This window comes from Chelonoidis abingdonii, chromosome 2, assembly GCF_003597395.2.
Source record: "Chelonoidis abingdonii isolate Lonesome George chromosome 2, CheloAbing_2.0, whole genome shotgun sequence".
Lineage (NCBI taxonomy): Eukaryota > Metazoa > Chordata > Testudines > Testudinidae > Chelonoidis > Chelonoidis abingdonii.
Window position 1 is genome coordinate 296,603,157 of NC_133770.1, and position 14,765 is coordinate 296,617,921.

At 48.7% G+C, this 14,765-nt stretch overlaps 1 protein-coding gene across 1 annotated transcript in view; it reads left to right on the forward strand.

Annotated features, from left to right (window-relative positions):
• The first annotated feature begins 1,742 nt into the window (after positions 1 to 1,742).
• LOC142046274 (adhesion G protein-coupled receptor B1-like) overlaps positions 1,743 to 14,765 on the forward strand; it is a 202,384-nt gene continuing 189,361 nt past the window's right edge. Inside the window, exon 1 of the mRNA XM_075062037.1 lies at positions 1,743 to 2,079. The gene's annotated coding sequence lies outside the window, so the exon portion shown is untranslated. The remainder of the gene's footprint in view (positions 2,080 to 14,765) is intronic.

The following is a 14,765-nucleotide window of genomic DNA, read 5'->3' on the forward strand; positions in this document are numbered from 1 at the left end:
GCCCAGTAGCTCAGGCCCGGGATGGGTGGCAGGGGAAGTGCCTCATGTTGTGAGAAGGCAGGTGAAACAGGTCTCTGCCCCAGAGCAAGAATCTGCAGCAGCCTGGCCAGAGGCCCTTTGCTTTGGTTCCCGTTCAGACTGCCCGCAGAAAGGGGGGTGGGATCCCTTTCCCCGCCCTGTTCTGAGATCTGTAGCCTAAGGTGGTGGGGGCGGAGCATGTCCTAGGAGCCTTGCAGGATGCTCAAAGGGCTGGAGCCCCCCACCTTTTTACCCTCCCCATTGGCCATTATCGTTCCCTCCTCCTTCCCCTCCCCTCTCTCTGCTTCCCTCCCTTCTCTCCCTTTCTTCCTTCTCTTTCCCCTGCTTCTCTGTCTTCCCCTCTCCTCCCTTCATCCACAGGCAGCCCCGTGCCAGGAGGACGCAAGCTTTTCCAGCTTCCTTCCTGGTTAAACTCAAACCATCCCCCGCCCCTCTGTCATGAGGCTGCATCCCAGCCAGCGAGCACTTGCTTCATCCAACACGGGATGGGGACAGAGTTCGGCCCTTTATCCAAACCGCCTTCCCCCATAACCTGGTCTCCCTCGCTCTCTGTCTCCAACACACGCTGTGCTGGTCTGCACGCAGACTCCCTGATGGCAACCCAGCCGCGCACGCGAGGAGGGTTAATCTTTGCTCCTTTCTCCTGCCAGGGAAAACCTCTGTCTGGGGCAAATAAATCAAGGAGCCTGAATCCGAGGGAATGCCCCGAAGGGAAACTTCCAGCCTCTCTCTGCAGGGGAGAGGTCCACGGCAAGGCGTGACGGGCTCGCAGTTGATCACAATCCCGTGCCCCTGGACCAAGGCAGGGCGCATCTTCTCCCTGGCGAGCGGGGCTGGCTCTCCGGCGACCTGCCCGGGTTGCATTTCCCGGGCACTTCTCTTGTCTCTGGGGATGGAGCGAGGGAGGGGAATGCTGGAGAGGAGGAGGGAAGGAGACACAGTGGTGGGGGGAAGGAGAGAGAGGACGCAAGGGACGCGGGGTCGGAAGGGGAGAGGTGAAGCGCGCAAGGCTTCAGGGTGCGCCTCTCTGTCCCCCCTTCCTTACCCCTGGCGCTCTGCTGCTCTCCATTCCGGCGGCGCTTCTGCCTCCCCCCTTAGCTCTCTCCTGCCTGGATCTCCCCAGCGTGCGTGAAAGAGCCTCTCCAGAGCAAGCGAGCGAGCCGCTGAGGTCCCTGCGCCTCGCTGCGGGCTTCCCCTCTCTCAGCCAGAGCGCTGCGCTCCATCCGATCCGGCTTCGCGTCCAGCCCTGCCTCGCTGCTGCTGTGACTGCAATCTTCCCAGGATGTGTTACCTGCCCGGCCTCCTCAACATGAGGACTCTTGAATTTGGGGATTTATATGTAATTTAACTGCACAAGCACTAACCACCACTGCCCCCACCCCTTCACGTCCCGGCTCCCCGGCGGAGCAAAGTTCCCCGGAGAGGCTGCGTTGCCCGGTTCTCAGCGCTCCCTTGGCTCCTGCAGCTCTCGCCAGGCCAGGGGAGAATGCCCTGTGCCAGAATGTGCCCGAGGAGGGGCTCGGTCTATAGCCGCCTGGTCCAGAGCTCGTGTGTGTGTGTGTGTGTGTGTGTGTGTGTGTGTGAGAGAGAGAGAGAGAGAGAGAGATCCCTCCCTCTCTCCTAGCGCTCCCTCCCTCCAGCCCTCCCTCTCTCACTCTAATGTGTGATCTGGGAAGCTTATAAAAGCCTGATGTAATCCTTAATGCAGCCCCTGGCTACACAGACTGGATCTAGTTTCACAGAGAGGGAGAGCGAGCGAGCGGTTCAGAAGTGGGAATTGAAAAGAGGGAAAGAAAGAAAAAAAAAGCAGACAGACCCCAGTGGATCTTAACCAACGTCTCTTTCCCAGGAGGACCGTTCTCTCTCTGCACTGGTGGGAAAGCTGCCCTGAACCTCCTTTTAATGTTTTTCAAAGAAGACTTGCTTGTCTCCGTGGATCTAATCATCGGTTGGTTTTTAATTGTATTTTCCCCGCTCTGCTAAGGATTCATTTATTTATTGCTTTTCGCTCCCAGCCGCCTTCCTGCAGAGACGCCAAAGGTATTTTTCTTTTAGGTTTTTTTTTTCAATCAAAGTTAAATATTTTGAATACAAGAGCGAGTGGGGTGGGAGGGGGAGAGGGTAGGAAGAGGGCGAGCGAGCCAGAGCCCTGCCTCGTTCTCTAGGACTTCACACGCTGCCAAATGTTTGTTTGGTTATCCCTGGATTTGTTGGTGGTTTCTATTGGGAATTGGACAGAAAAGGAGAGCGGGATATAATCTAGAAAGTCCATCAGGTAAGATGCTTCTTTCTTATTGATGGGGGGCCGGGTGGGGAGAAAGCGAGGGGCACTTCCTCGGCTTGCTGTCCTGCTTTGGATGCAGGGTGGGCGCTTCTAGTCATTGGACGGCAATGCAAAAAGCAGGACCCGAGAATGAGAATCTGAGGTTTCCTTTTGAACCAGGCTCGGAGATCATGTTAACCCATCCTCTCTCTCGGGCACATACTTTCTCCTCCCTTTCAGTTCCAAGCCAAAGCTTCCTACCTTCCATTTGAAGTTTTGTCGCTTTTGTAGGCGCAGGTCCTGTGGGTAACACAAGCCGGCGCCGTGGAAAATACTGGTGCGCCTAGAACAAGCGCAGGCATGCACGCGCAGCCCGGGGAAATGAACCACCCCATCCGTACGGGTGCTCTGAGGGACGGGAGCGGGGAGGATATGAAACAAACCGATGGGGGAAGAAAGAAGAGGAAACTAGCACTCTCCAAAGATTGCCCCCCTGCTGCAAAGCCAACGTGCTCTAAACTGCACAGTGGCGTGGGGCTACCTGTGGTTGAGAGGCAGATTTCAGGCTGACATGCCCTAGACTGTGGAAAACAAAGTGTGTGATGGCATCGCAGTTGTGTTTACTTACAGCGGGAGTGACTCGCCTTTCCTCCGCAGCCTCCATCTCAGTCCTCCCTCCCCAGGGGACTTTTGGTAGCCATCCAGCCCTTCCGTTTTGGTTTTATCACCAGCGCACCGCTGCAGGCAATCGTTTGAAAAGGCGCAAACCTTTACTGTCCCTCTCTCTCCATCTCTTCCCCCACCCCGCTCCTCCCTTTATCAACACTTTATCTCACATCTTAGAAAACGATCCTTTAACACAGGTGCAGATCAAACCTCCCCACACCCAGTTTCAATGCTGCTGAAGATATTGCGCGTTCAGTATTTTTAAAACCTAGGCATGAATTAGCCAGCACTGTGGAAAGAAGAACACTCCCTCAGGGATGCTTAACTACAGGGCACCTTGTTCTAAATCACCCAGTGTGGCAATGAACAGCAGAATGTGTCGGTCTTTCCCTCTCCCCATCCACCTCTTCCTTTTTAAAATATATTTCACTGCGTGACATTGTGTGTAGATGATATGACGGGGGTGATCAAGGTACACTCCAGCCTTCACATATAGATATTTCAGCCAGGGCTCTTAGAAGGCTGGTCGAAAACAGAAGGCTGAGGATTAATGTGCATTTTCCCACCGATGTCCAACCGGATTCTGTCCAAGCACTGGATACAAAGAGGCAGGAGCCTCTGTCAGGGGTTTTCAATAAACTCAGCAAGGGAGCTGGTACTTTTTTATTGACTGGAGCGCAGAGAAGCAAAGGTATGACTCATGCACGGGACCACTGCCCGGTTCATGCGAATCATCCACAGGAATAAATTGCACCCAGGAATGTGAATATCAAAGCAAAGGGCAGAATAAACAAATAACAGAACAGACCCCAACTCTGGCGAGGATCTTGCTATGTTCAGGTTCAAAGTCTCTAGAAATATAGACCCAGACAGGTCCTGCGCAGTTGACATGAGTGGTGAGAGCAAAACCCACCTTGCCCAGATGCTAACACCTGCCTGTGCCACTAAGCGATTTCCAGCGCCTGAAATGCACATGATCTCTGGACGCAACACCTCGGGAAGGATGCTGTCATTGTACAAACAGGCGGACATTGGGAAACACTTCGTGCCTGGCAAATGGGTCTCCCCCTTCTTTCCCCTCTTCCTTTACCTGTTGATTATTTGTTTATATGATCTCACACGGCAGTTGCAGCGTTATTAAATTACCCCGAGCAGGCGGTGGAGTTGATTCTAGCGACTTTAATAAGGACGGAGTAACGAGGGAATATTGGTAATAATGAGCGTAGACTCTGGCGATCTCCAACGGAAAATAGATCAGCTGAGAGATGAGCTTGGAAGCTGCATAAAGATGGGATTGGTGGGGTGGGAGGCAGCCTGGGGCTGTAATGGAAACAACCCCCTTCCCATTACATCGATTCCAAATTCACCTAGGTCCTGCAGTTCTTACGCCGGCTTCGACCTCAGTTCTCTGGATCCACTCCCCATCGACGCCCCAGGGAGATTATTTGAGCCAATGCCTATAACTGCTTTGCTTCGGATGCTGCTGAAAATCGCAGCGGCTGTAGATGCGGGCAGCTGGGAAGGGGTGTGTGGATCCGAAGAGGGCACGTTTTAAATAATCCTTTGGTGGGGGAGGGGGAGGAGAATGGGTGAAATGCTTTAAAAATCCAGCCCTCTCCCCCTGAGGGGTAGGTTCCCAAATGGAAAGAGAGATGCTGTGTTGAGTGTCCTTTGCTCCGGGAGCTGGAGGCTCTGGCAGAGATCTCATTTCACTTTCCAATCAAGGAGCAGGGATTATTCCCCCCCCCCCACCCCCGCTCCATGGAGCTCTTCCATTCGGAGTTATCCCGGGGTCAGTGCGCATTATGCCTCCCGAACTTACTTCACTGCGGAGGACGCAATAGAAAGAGCTGAAGACAAGCGGAGCGTGGGGGGGGACTCCTGGCGCCTGGCCCTTGGCAAATCACCCGCAGTTGAGCACTACCTGGCAAATTGAAATCTATGAGCCTTTGCAGAATTACAGATCTGCGAGCCTTCCCTTCCCCAGCCAGCCCCCTGGCAGGTTTTGAACAAGGTGATTTGAATCCTCTGGGTTTGTGAGCACCATTCGGTTTGAAATGGTCTGCACTCTTCAAATGGATGTTCAGGGCTAGAGGAAAACGGGTGGCTGGATGCGTAGCGGGTACCAGTGAAGGCTGAAGTGCCGTGGTTATGTATATCTGTTTATGGCTGTACGTGATTAAGGGCGGTAACAAATCTTCATATCGCCGTTGTGAGGTAGATAAATATTACACCCCTCCTTGATTTATAAACATTGGGAAACTGAGGCAGAGAGGGGAAATGAGTCATCAGGGATTTGCGCTCCCCAGGCGCGTTTGCCTCTCTGTTTGGAGGGGGAGAGTGGGGTCCCAGTTCGCTCTCAGAGGAGCCAGGAGCTACTTCTGAGAAAGAGAGAAGCCACCTGCTTTGGAACTTGCTTCCTCTAGTCTCAGGAGGGACTCGCAGCTGAGTGTGAGATGAACTGCAAGGCGCCGCTTTGTCTGCCTTCGCCTCTCCTTCCTAAGGTTACTTGTCCCACCATCCTGGCCAACCCCCGCAAGCCCCTTCGGGAGAGGGGTGCTGGGTTTTTTTAAAATTAAAATAATGCTAATAACCTAGTCAAATCTCCCATTTCTAACCCACTTTAGCAAACCCCACCCCATCAGAGATTTACCATGGTCAGGGTTTAGCTTGAGAAGGATTATTACAGTCTCCTGCATTCAGTACTGCACAGCTACAGACAAACTAAGTGTGTGTGCGTGTGTATATATATGGGGGGAAGCGGCTGTGTAGATCCATTTTCTGTTCTTCCTTGTTGCAAAGGACCGTGAGCCACAATTGTCCTTGATGTAACTCAGCTGACTTCAGTGGATTTACACTTTGGATGGATTTGGCCCTGGATGATCTTGGTGCCTTTTGGGCTGGATTTAGCTAGTTTTGATGGCGCAGAGTGACAGAGAGATGGCGCTAGCTGCTCAGTTATACTCCACCTGGGGGCCAAGTCTCATTTTTTAAGTTAAATGCCACTAAAGAATTGGCTTATTTTCCTGCACTTTAAAAAAGCAGAGAAAGATCATGGTGATAGCTGGAAATGCAATAAGCAAGTCTTCTAAACCGCCAGCGAAGAGACAATATTAAAGGCGATTTAATTTTTTTTCTTCTGTCTATAAAACATTTCTTTCCCAATCCAGAGATTTTCCTGATGCTGTTTAATCAACCGCTTCTCCCCCCTCTGGCGTTGCCTGGGTTTGAACATCAGCTTGTAAAACAGAGAATCTGTTCTGATTCTTCTCCACCGTGAAGCGATGCTGTCTGAATGAAATCGCTCTGTGTGTGTGTAACAGGCTGGGCATAGATTTCAGATCCAGGCCAATCAAGTGGCCACGTGTCAGTCCTGTGCCCTGGTTTGAGCTTACTGTCGCCTTACACCCTCTGATGTCTGATATGAAGATGCTACCTGTGAAGTAGGTAGCCTGCAGTCAGATGGTGGGGGATAAGGAGGAAGCATGTTTTAAGTCCACTCTTGCAGAGGCTTACTCATGTGAGTAACTTTACTCATCTAAGCACTCCAGATACTCAGGGCACGAGTGTTTTGCAGGAATTGGGCGCTTATTTTCTTCATGGGGGATGGATACCGATGGTGGTAAGGGGGTTAACTGACTCTTCCTGAGCAAAGCTAAAATCAAATGTATTTTTTCCGCTAAGAAATGCAGGTGTTTTCAGGGTTATTCTTTGTCCTTAGTGTGCAAATGAATTCACCTTCTAATGAGCCCAGCCTATGAAGGCTGAAGTGGGTCTGTTACAAAATACCTGCCTGCCTCTCAGCTTTTGCCGGCAAGCCTGTGCCCACCTGTTGCTAGGTATATGAATGGCTAATTAATTACCTGCAGAAATTCTGCAGTGGTAAACAAATGAATCAAAGCCTGTGTTTCTTGGGTCCTCAAACTTCTCCTGTGTGATCTCCAAGGGTGTGAAAGAAGTGCAGGGTTTTGCACACTGGTGGGGGGGTGGTGTCCAACTAGTCCCTTTTTAAAAATACCTTCTTTTATGAAAACTAAAGTAAACACACTCCAGTGTGGGTCTTAAAAACAATCAATCAAAAAGAAAAAGCTATGGCATCTGGCCTGGTGATTTGTAGAAAACAGTCTCTATTGATTGTACTGCATTATATGGAACTAGCAGAACATGTCTGCAGACAAAGTGCTGTGTGATATCTGACAGCAGGATGCATCAGCTACCAAGCCCACCAAATATATATCTATATAAAGCTTTGCTTGTGTCAGTCGGTGAGACCATTTTATAACCATTCTGCTCCCTGTGGAAATGTCACCTTCCATGCTTGTCTGGAGATCCATCTTGGCAGGAGGTGTTTGGCATGTGGGTGCATGTTTCATTGGGTAGAACAGGCGGCGCTGGAGACTGAGATTGCAGGTTTGTGGGTTAACTGCCAATCCCTACTGCATGTGTGGTTAATGTGGGGATAAGTTGTTGCACACTGAAATGTGGAGTCTAGCTGAAGACAAGCACAGTGTGATCGGCAGTAGCCCTTGCAGTTCTTGGGCCAGTCCGACATGACTGCAGTCAAGCCCTTAACTTCAATGGGAGAAGGATCCTGTGCCACCACCACCCGGGTCTGCAGCACCCCTTGCTCTCCCGGTCCTGGGGCACCACACAGCTCTGGCAAAGCCTTCACAATTGTGATTGATGGCACCTTCTACTCTTCCAGTAGTGGATGTCCCAGACACAGCTCTTCCAGTGCACTGCTTAACTGTCTTACATTAGTCCCTGCTATTCCAGTATGAAGCTCCTCCTGCACAGGGTACGCTAACAGTACCAGCATATTTAAGATTGTATGGTGGTCCGGTGGTACAGAGACCACCAAATGCTTTTCACGTGTCCTTTGAACAAAAATCTTTACTGTTCTGAGCTGAGTGAAACCTTGTTATGGGTTGAGTTAAAACTGATGTGAGAAGATTCCCATTGTATAAGACAGGTAAAAGGGTGGCTAGGGGACTGCACCTAAAACCAGCTCTAACAGAGTCTGCCCAGTAACTAGCATCCTGTGGGTGGGGGTCCACTGGATATTGTGATCAGGCGTATGTGGGTATGTGAGATAGAACACACAAAAAGTGGGATCAGAGTGAGGCAAGAAAGCCAAAGGTTAGCCTGTGAACATGGTGTGACCTGGGAAAAGCTAGAGAGAGATCTTTTGGGGCTGTTGGCTAAAGAGGCTTGGGGCTGTAAGCTGGGAAACTGCTCCTTTGGCAGTTGGTTCCTTCTGCATTCGGAGAAGCAGGACTCTGTGCAGTCCTTTTAAATAAAGAAGGTGGCATCGAAGAGAATACCTGACTCCATCAGTTCCTAGTTCCAACCTGAACATGCCCAGGCACCTGATATGTGATTAGGCACTCAGATCAAAAAAAGGGGGCAACATGGCAATGGAAGGCTGTGTCAAACTCAGTTTTTCCTCCTGTCTTGCACGTATGCTATATTGTAGATGGCTGCTTAAAACCACAGTGTGAAGTATACTTGGAATATTATAAAACACGTATAAAAGAGAATTAGAAACAAATTATGTCCCTTCAGACAGTCCGTTCATCACTGTGTCTTGCAAATTACATACAGATAGTCTAAGGGCAAAGGGTTTTGTATTAGTTTGATTACGCTGAGATAATTTTTTGTGTTGCTCCAGGAAGCCCTCAGAAAATAATAATAAAAAAAGATAATATTTTAAATCAGAGGACTGCTTGATTGGTGACTCCATTTCCCAAAGACACACCTCACTGCCTCCTTTATGGAAATTTAAATTGGTTACCTCTGTCAGAGAACATGAGAGATCATTTGTTGATTTATTTATTTTTTATTTTTTGGTTGGAGTGAGTTCCCTCCACCCCTTTGTTTTTTCAAAATTAAACCAGAGGGAGGTTTTTTTTCTTTTTCACTGTCTACCTTCTGTAAAATGCCTTCAGAAGCTTTGATCAGGAAGTGGCCATCTGACCTGAAATTAGCCAGAGAGATCGTGAGCTATGTTATGTATGAAGTCATGCTGCTGGATTTATGGGGAAGCCTAGCATGAAAGATGAAAACAGTATTTGGAGGAGGATTAAATACCGAGCTCTTGAGAGGAAATTGTTCTGTTCTCTCCAGCCCACCAATATGAAAATTTAGTGTGATTAGTCTTCATCATTTCTAATAGGACCATACTTGGGGGGCCGACCCCCCCGCATGGTGAGATGTAACATTCCATTGTAGGAGTAGTGTTGTGCTTACAATATGGGCACTGCGCTAACAGCATAAGGAAAATGCTGAACCCGTTAGAGTGGAAAGTCGATTCTAGACAGAGGTCCAGAACCAGGGCGCTGACTTCACTAGAGTTACGCCATGGATGAATTTGGCCCAAGAAGTTGACAGTAGCTCTAGGAACATAAAATCATAGGGTGTAAAGCCAGAAGGGACAACTGGATCATCTAGTATGGCCCCCTGTATCTCACAAGTCAGCAACCCACCCAGCACCCACACCCTAAACCAGACAACGGAAGTAAGACCAAAGTATTACAGGATACTAGATTATGTGCCAGAGACTCCTGCAATGACAGGCAAATGATTAAGTGAGATATATCTAGGTAATCTTGGCAAGCAATCCACACTGACAATCTGACCTGGGGGGAAATTCCTTCCTGACCCCACATACGGCGATCAGTTAGACCTCGAGCAAGTGAGCATCAGGAATTACGAAGCAACAGCTCTGCACTCTGTATGCATGCAGTTGTAGATATTGTGGCCAAGCTATTTTTCTGAAATGTTTCCATATTAAGCTAGAGTTGGAAGGCATCTCTCATGTCATCTAATTCATACTCCAGTGATAAGCGTTACAAGATTCTTGTCCATGCACTTCTCCCTTCTGTGCACTCATCTGGTCTTGCTCCTGCTGTCAGATTGTCCTTTGCTGACTTGAAAGTCATCCTAATTTTCAAGATAAACTTGACTGTGTGACATTGTCCATGGCTGATGCCCCTGGCCCCTTATTTTGCTTTTGTTGTTTTAGATAGAGTCCTTTCCATCCCAACAGTATGGCCCCTTAAATATTTTAGAGACCGTTATCATGCTTCCTCCTTGAAATGTTATCGCTATGGGAGGCAGCGTGGTCTCCTTGTTTAGAGCACATGATGAGAGTTCAGAGAGCTGGGTTCTAGTTCCAGGAATGCTACTGACTTTCTCTGTGCAGTTAGGTTCGTCACTTAAGCCTACCATTTCAAAAGCATCCACTAGCTTTGGGTACCAATCTTGAGAGTCTCTTGATGGTCAGAGATGCTGAGCTCCCATTGCAGTCCAATGGCATTGTAGGTACCGAGAACCTCTGAAAATGAGGTGGCACAGATTGGAAGTCCAAAAATTGAGGTGGCCAAAATCAGTGGATACTTAATTTAGACTCTGGCCAATTTGTGGATCAGTTTCTCCACCCGTAAAATGGGGCTGGTGGGCTAAATACTTCCTTGGTATAACTCCATTTACCTTGCTAGAGTCACACCAGGGATGAATTTGTCCAAATGATACTTTTTCCCCTTTGAGATCCGCAGATGAAAGGCACCACACAAACACAAAGCATGAATTGATTTTATTACATTAATGTGCATCCCTTCGCCTTTCCTCGTGAGTCCTGTTCTGTCACCTGCTCTCAACCTGTATCATCTTGATACTTTTTTATAAAAGCTAAGGCACTAGGACTGGGCACGTTAATGCATGTGCTAGCTGCCCCTCCTCTGCCTTCGAGACTAGCCCTGTAGAACCCTTTTCACGGTGAAAGCAGTCACACTGGGTAATCATTTGACTCAACTCTATTCACTGGCTGATAGCCCTTACCCTTTGTCTCTGCAGATGACTCAGGCAGGGATAGGAATCAGTTTCAAGCTCCCTTATTTAGCAACAGTGTCCTTTCTTTGAAACATACATCCATTGGTTCCTGGCAGGTGCATTTCCCTCACCAGGTCAGTATATCTTCCTAAGGAAATTTATTCTGATGGGCTCGCTTGTGTCGAAAGCCTGTTGATGGATTGATTTACTGCACAGGTTTGTTCGCTATACAAGTCAGTTATTCATTAGATGTTGCCTTCAGGTGTTTGGGATTTATGGTTGTGTTGCTTTAATCGGATATTTTGTCATAGCAGACTTCGCCACCATGCAAAGTTTGAATAAATCGCCATGCACCTAAGCTGACCCTTTGAGTCTATTTCTGCACCAACTGCAAGTCTTTTAAGAATATCTGCCTATTCCTGAAATGCCCTGCTAATTCCATTGCACCATTCCACGCTGATTAGCAATACCAAACCATTGCATTAGCGCACACAGAGTGCTACCCATACACATGTTGTTGTCCCAAAGATACCTGAAATGCATGCTCTTGTCATTTCAGCAATCTTTCTTTTCATCTCCGTCACCCCACTTAAGCATCTGGAAATGGGAGAGGGAAGCCTTAAAAACCTTTAATCAATCACCAAGGAGGAAGAGAAATCTGATTTTAAGTAGCTGCACTGATGACTAGAGCATTAAAGAGCTTGCCCTGCTAATCTTTACTTTTCATATATTGTTCCACAATCAAATCAGTCCTATTGAGCTGAACTGGGGGTTAATTGCTGATGGAAAACTCTTTGTGTCTGTGTTCAGGCAGAAGGGAATGGAGAGAGTGTGTAGCCTTGTGGAGTTCACTGCAAGCTAACCACACGTGGGAGAATGTAGGAGGGCCCTGATTCACACACATGCCTTAGCCAATGTGGTATGACAGGAAGGGGCATGCACAGGATCCAGAGATTCATAGGGGGGAAGAATAATCACATTGGACAAATACTTAGACACCAGGCATGTTTTACGACCTATATGGAATGACGTGTAATTACAGTGATTCTTGCTCCTGTGGAAAGGGTGGAACTGAACCCTGTATCAAGGTTTGGGAGGAAATTTTGGCTGAGTGCTCATGAGTTATTCCTCTGATGCAACCAGTGGGGACAGCAGGTCCATTGGGACACTGTGGTGTAGTCAGCAGGCTGTTCCAGGACTGCAAAGTCCAGGTCAGATTGAGGGACACTGTGTTGGGTCATCTGGGGCTTTACTGGCTATGCTGGTCAGTGGGGGAGCTAGATAGCTAGGGAAAACCACCGGGCCAAAAACCTCGAGAGGGGAACCCTGTCTTGGGGTGCTCACCACCTGCAGTGAGTAATCTCCTCCTGGCTGCTCCAGGGATCAGCTCCATTGAGGTCTGACCTCCCTTCCGTTGCTCATTTACTCTCACCACAGCCCCTCTGGGACTCAGCGTGCTCCCTCTTTGCAGCTGGGCCCTCCATCTACGATGGTCACTCTTTGGGTATCAGAATCCCACAAGATGAATGGTTCCAAGCAGTGTTCAGATCCACTGCTCTGAATGTGCCACTTCCCCAGTGGCTGGTAGGGGAACCTGGACCTGCCCTCTGCTCTGGGTTCTGGCTCAGGGACCCTCACATCAGCAGCCAAGATCTGCAATGTCCCACCTTGCTGCTGTTTCTCTGAGCCTTTTCCTACTCTGCTTCTCTCAGCTTCTGCACCTTCCTTCAGCGCCTGGACCCCCAGGGTTTCTACTCTCCCCCAAGGATTCCTCCTTTCCCTCTCTAATGCCCAGAGAGTGGCTATAGTCTCCCTCATGGCAACCCTTTCTTATAGCCAGCTTCCTGGCTTTATAGCAGCCACACCTATTCCTTCCAGCTGAGCTCCTTCCTCAATCATGGATTACTTAGGCCACACCTGAGGAGAGTTAGGTAGCCTATTAATTGGCCCCTTCTCAGCCTCATTAACTCTTTCTAGCCAACAGTGGGGTGAGCACCCCATCCCAAACTGCTGTTTGTTGCAGCCAACTCCAGTCTGTTCCCTGATGTGAGGAACACTGCAGGCATAATCCATACCATCAGTTTCTTTCTGTGGAGGGTGGAATTGGTGGATCTTGGCCCATCCAAGTTTCTTATGTTTCAGTTATGTATTTACGTATAGCCTCATTTAATAAACCCTATGGGACAGACACAGTGCTAATCTGTATGCAGGGGACATGCAATTACCCCCTTAAAGGGACATCTCTTTGTTTTTATGCTTTGGAAGTAGATATGATGCAACAAGGAATTTAGGCAGCCTTCTTGGAAGAGTGAGTGCAGCCCTGTGAGTCTCCAGATTACTAGTGTATTGTGAATTGAAGTGCTGGGCCAACTGGTACTTACATAGATGGAGCCAGCACCTTGACATAGTGCGGACCCGTGCTGATATACAGCTGTGACAAATGGGGTTATTGCCTGTGCCCGTGTCTCCTCCGTGTGGCTGATCTCTGCCAGGATAAGAACCTGTTCTTTACAGCTGTTGGAATTACTCCTTTAGCTACAGTGGGAGGGGCTTGTGCTGATGGTTCCAGGCTTCATCCCCACTAATGACCGTGGGGATCATATATATGTGCAGCTATGGAGAGTCACCATCTCACCTTCCCAGGTGTCATTGCTATAGGCAGCATAAAGATCTCCCCCGGGGCTCCCTGAGAAGTGCTGCTGCAGGAGGTTGCAAGCTAGCATCTCAGCAGAGAAGATGGGTGCAGAAGCACTTCTGTGAAACTAGGCAAACCTTCCAATCCATTTATCAAAGTGCTTGAAGTTCCAATTTCAAGGCAAGTGAATGGTAATAAATACTGAGCACAGACAGTTAATCTGTGTCCAGAACATTTTAATAGCTAAAGACAATTTTAAAAAAAATCTTGTGTATCTGGAACTGACCCAATGGCTCCTGACAGCTTTTGTGCATTTTTTAAAATGGCATTGTTTGGCAAGATAGTCCAGAATTTCCAGTTCTTAAAATCAAGACACTTCTGCTGTTGGCAGAACAGATGTTTGTCATCTGAAACGCGGCGGGAGTGTGTAGCAGGAGACGGGCCCTGCAAAGGGTAATGGGAAATCCCAGTGCAATGTCCATTAGCCTTGGGAGTCAAATAAGCAAATGAAAAGTAAGGCTAAAATATCCGGAAGGGTTTCGTAGCAGCAAGGTGATGATTGTTGTTGCGTATGTTTCTCGGTGCAGTAGCTAGACAAGTGCATGGAATGGCTTCCACCTGGAGTGGGTTGGAAACTTTGAACATGGAAAAATCAGGAGAAGAATGTTAAGGAATATTTGTGGTGAAACCTATTCCCATGTTTCCAAATAGCTCTGTTCTGCATGCTTGGATGGGTCGCGTTGAGTGACCCAGCTCATCCCGCTGAGGAATACCTGGGTGAAGAGATAGCTTTTGTATCCAGTCTGGAGATGGCTCAGAGTCCTGGCATGAGTTGCTCCATGGCCTCTGGCCCTCCACTGAAAGATCTCTAGTCCTGACAAGGAGTAATGTGGGCTCTGCTGGCTAAGTGTCCTATTTGAATGCAGCTGCCATGCTGAGCTTCCCAGCTGGGTCCAAGCACATTAGGGTTGTGTGAATGGTGACCAGGAGGTCTGTTAGCCATTTAAGCTGACTTGAAGACAACCCTAAGGCAGTGGTTTTCAAGCTGTGGTCTGCGGACCTCCTGGGAGTCTACTGAGTGTCTAAGATTTCCAAAGGGGTCTGCACTTCCATTCAAAGTTTTTAAGGGGTCCACAAATGAAAAAAGTTTGAAAGTTGCTGGGCTAGGGAACACAGTTTAAGGAAGAATCTTGCATGGACCCTTGTGGGACTGACTAGCCACCAGTCCGTTCTGTCTGTAACCATCATAGTTCTGTGAGCATCTTTCACCGGCTGCAGGCTGGTGGTCTGCAAGGCTTATTGACCAGGGTTCTATTAGAAAGAAGTAAGTCC